The sequence below is a fragment of the Capsicum annuum genome, chromosome 9 (assembly GCF_002878395.1).
Source record: "Capsicum annuum cultivar UCD-10X-F1 chromosome 9, UCD10Xv1.1, whole genome shotgun sequence".
NCBI lineage: Eukaryota > Viridiplantae > Streptophyta > Magnoliopsida > Solanales > Solanaceae > Capsicum > Capsicum annuum.
In genome coordinates, this window is record NC_061119.1 from 206,153,417 (window position 1) to 206,158,251 (window position 4,835).

The following is a 4,835-nucleotide window of genomic DNA, read 5'->3' on the forward strand; positions in this document are numbered from 1 at the left end:
AATGTAACTTTGTAATTACATTACGTAATTGCACCTAATTCTCTATTCCTAATTGAGAATTGGACTATGTAATTACATCTAATTTCACTTTCCTTGTGGTTCTCCAAACATATCCTTAACAATTTATTAGTTTTACCTTATAATAGAAAGAAGTGCATAGTTCAGTGACAATATTGTCCTAAAAGAAACAAAAGTTACTTTAGTGGGATGTTTACACAAGTTCAATGACATTTTGAGGAATTAACTCTGGTAACATGGGAGCTTAGAGAAAGCACAATTTCCTTAAAATTAATGGATTTTTGTCACAATTTTGAAGCAAGAATTTATTTCAAAAGTTCAAGTTGCTACTTGAATTTCAAGACGTAAATTTCTTATCCTATCTTCAAATGTGATTATGAATAAATATTTGGGGTATTTAATTTGAATCTTTGAACTAGCAGTTGAAGTGAATTTTGTTAGTTAGAGCTCTTGAAAAAAAACAGGGGAGGGGTGGTGGAAGGGGCAAGGGGCAAGGGGATGAAATTGGGATAAAAGTGAAATCTTTAAAAATTTCTATCAATTGGATGGATTTAATGTTGAATTTATAAGTTGGAAAACTAAAGAGTTCTATATTTTTATTGAGAAATTTGTTTAACTTTGGGCATAAGTGAAGATTATGCCCAAAGTCTATAAGGATAGGATATTTATTTGTCTTACATATTGTCCCTTTGTACTACTATCAAGTCTATAAGAATCCACTTTGCTCTCTTTATGTAGAATCTTCACAATATTTCATATTATCGTAAATTCCTTTACTTGAAATTCTTTGATCACATGACATATATGTCATGTGTTATGAATAAAAGTAAATAGTCATAATATAGTTACACTTGTATATATGAGAAGTTAAAACGAGCTAGCTTTAGATAAAGATTTCACTTAAATAGCTAATGATCTTTATCGTGATTAACATATTATAGTCCTTAAGGGCATTAGTTGATAAACGTTAATGACTGGAGCATACGTAGTTTTTACTTGGTGCATTTACTTGATGTGATTTTGTGAACAAGATCGAGATCAAGCCATTATAGTGAGTCTAAAATTTGGGGAATACCCGCTGTTATAGCATCTTTGCATTTGGAGTCAGCTATAACATCATGCACTGGTTCCCATGCACTGGTTCCCTCTAACTCAAACTAATACACATATGACCTGCGGACAGATACTCATAGCGAGCTCTTGGGGTATATATTGTATCAGACTACTACTACGACAGTTATGCGCATATATATTTTGGCAGCATACATCTTTTATCTATCACATCGCCTTCGGTAGGCAATCTAAATTATTTGTATTACGGATAGTTTAAGTACATCACCTAGGCAAATTATAGGTATTATATTTCAATGGACACTCTCCTGGTAATTATATGACAAACTAATAAAGTTGGTGCATAAGTTACAGTTTCATATCATATATATAGTACTTGTATTCTCATATTTCTTTCACCTTGATACTTGATTCTTATGAGCTTCCACACTTGTCCTATTGTTATTCTGACCTCTTTTTATACCAACTCATGTCGTATATGTGTTGACATCTCACCATTGGGGATACTAAGTTCTATTAATATAGGTTCAGATCCAAAAGATAGAAAACGTCCATATTAGACTATGTTGTCATTTTCAACTGATATTTTGGTGATGTTCATCTCTCTTTGAAACCAGTCTAAGCCTAGTATTTTTGACTATATCTACAGATCTCTAGTTGAGTATGTTGAGGCCTGCCCCAATTAGTTATTAGTAGTATATTGAGTCAAACTCGCTAGAGGCTTCATGGCCATCATACAATGTATATTGCATGATTTTGTGTTCTTATAGCTCCCTCGTGTGTATATAGAGCTTATATTGGATATCTTGCTCATTATTATCCTATAATCTCGTGTAGTCCCAACCATTTTGGGGCGTGACATAATATTTTAATTTTTACAAAAATAATTACTTTAAATTTTGTGGATCCTATTTCAGAGAAAATCTCTCCCTAAATAAAATTCTTTAAATGACTATATTGTAGATGTTATTGTGTTATGGTATGAGAAAAAAAGTCTTTTATTTATAGAGGTTTAAAACTTTTCCACCATGAAAGAGTTTAGTCAAATATGGAAGAGTTTTATATTTTTCTTTTAGGAAAAGTGAAAGTAATTATGATATTATAAATTTAAATTTGGTAAGAAAATTAGGACAAAAATCCTAACAATTTTTTTTGGGCTTAATTTTCTGAAAAAATAATCTTGATGCTCCTTCACACGATCTTCATATATCACTGTTGTTTACCATGATTAAAAGTTGATATGAGTTAAAAATTGAAGCCCTATGTGTTAAAAGTAAAAGCATGTGTTGATATTATTAGAGTCATGTGTTATAAGTGAACAGGGTTGAAAGTGAAGTCTTGTGCACTAAAAGTGAGCACATGTTAAAAGTGGAGCTCATGTGTTAAAAGTTTATGCACGAGTTGAAAGGAGCCCAAGCATAAAAGTAAGAAGGGGTTGAAAGTTGAAGCCATAAACATGGGTTAAAAATTAATTTTGTTTTAAAGATGGAACAACAGGATTGTTGAAAATATGGTTGAAATTTATTCTCCACATGTAGTTGGACAAAAATATTCATAATTAACTTTGTACAACAATCGAACCATCGGATTATTGAACCATAGGCTTTGATACCACTTATTGGGTTAGAAATCGAGAGGGCATCATGCAAAAGCTAATAGTTGCAAACCATGAAGATGATAATTCAAATAACACAAAAAAACGATACTAAAAAGACATATTATTGATATTTTTTGGCCAATTGACCTACATATTAAAAACTAATTCAAAAAGTATAAAATTATTTGAGAGAAACTCTCCCCCTAAACAAGACTCTTTAAATGACTATATTGTGGATGTTATTGTGTTATGGTATGAGAAGATGGTTCTTCTATTTATAAAAGTCCAAAATATTTCCTCCAAGAAGTTAGCAAATATGGATGAGTTTTGTATTTTCCTTTTAGGAAAAGTAAATGTAATTATAATATTACATTTATTTTCCTTTCAAAAAAAATAAAACTTAAATTTGGTAAGAAAATCAGTACAAAAATCCTAACACATTCGACCTTCTACAAATACTAAATAATTTAACCAAATGTCCTAATATGGCGAATAATATTATTTTTCTTCTGAAAAAGTTAAAAGTTATCTGATCATCTTAATTTTATCCTCATCTATCTTCAAAAATACTTCCCATATTGTCAATTTATTTATCTATATATAGTCTGATGTATTTCATATATCCTTCAAATCACATTACTTCTCAACTATCATTCTTGAGTTCTTTATTCTTTTTTGTTTCGTATAAAAATTTTCTAATTTCCATCATCATATATATAGATGGCTTGTTCTTCTGAAATAAAAAATGGTCGAGGCACAAATCCATTTATGCAATCTATTTCAACAATTAATAGTGTTCAAATGGTTGTATGTTGCCTTCGATATTTTTTTTCTTTTTCCACTAACTTAGATTATTCTATCATTATTTTTAAAAAAAAAAAAAAAACTTTATAAGCTCTATGGATCATCTGAACAAATTTTTCAAAAAGATTAATGGGATTATCTGCTTAAGCAAGGTCAAAACCTACCTCTTGAGATTGGTTCATGACACCGATCTAAAGGGACCTTACAACCAAGCAAATTTTGTCTCTTAATTCTTTTTTTATAGTCAGATAATGTTTATCATCATGTTAAGGGTCAACACAATTATATTACTCTTATTAAATTATTTTTATTAATTCAAAGGTTGGGGCCTGAGGGCGTTGAAAAGCTCTCAATGGAAAGAAACGGAGAATGTTCCATCTTGAAGAGGGAGTCTGCAACAAAAACACACAAAAGCAGCAACGACTATGACAAGAGCGAGGTCAAAATTTTTCGCTGATGCATGGAACAACTTAATGAACATGGATTGAAAAACACAAAGACATCGCCAGGATCATACATAGATTGTACAAATTGTGGTAGAATTTAAATATCCAAACATTTGTTCATGCAGAAATAACCAATATATATAAATAAAGGAGGAAGATGGACGACAAGGTTATGTGGAAACTCTCTATTGCTTCTATTTATATTTATCTTTTTTCTTCTTTTTTTTTTAGCAATTGTTGAGTTTTTTCCTTGTTTATTTGATTTTTATATTTGTGTTAAAAGAAAATCAAAGTTACTTCTTAAATTCACTTAAATATTAATCAACTTATTCTTTGAATCAGTAATTAGATGTTACAATATTGATCAGTTTCTAACTTTTCATCTTCATTTTATTTTCCTTTACACCATATATTCACATAGTTTGCATTATTGTTTAGGTACACTAATTATGGTTAGCGACATTTTGTTATAAAATAATTATTTGAATTTTTTATGTGATTTTAATTTATTTGTCCAGGTTTTTATCATTTCACATGAAATGTCGTTCAATATATGTCTATGTACGCTCGTGTCGTTGATGTTCATAAAGAATATCATTTACTAATAATTTTGTATATTGAAGTGACGTTTCTGGGTGAGTATGCCCAACTGCTAATTTACTTTACAAACTTGCAAGTAAATTTATTTATAGTCAGAGACTCGCAGTTATGGTAGAGGAATGTCATTTCTCTCAGGGTGTTAAGTGGGCCGGGCTGAGTCAACTCGAAATCGGCCTGTGAATTTTAGCTGGTTAGTGGGCCGGTCCGGATCCAGGCCTAGTTAAACGGGCCGGTCCAATTCCGGGCTCAACAGTAAAAATTTTAAAAATAATTCTGAACCGGCCCACTTAATCCGATCC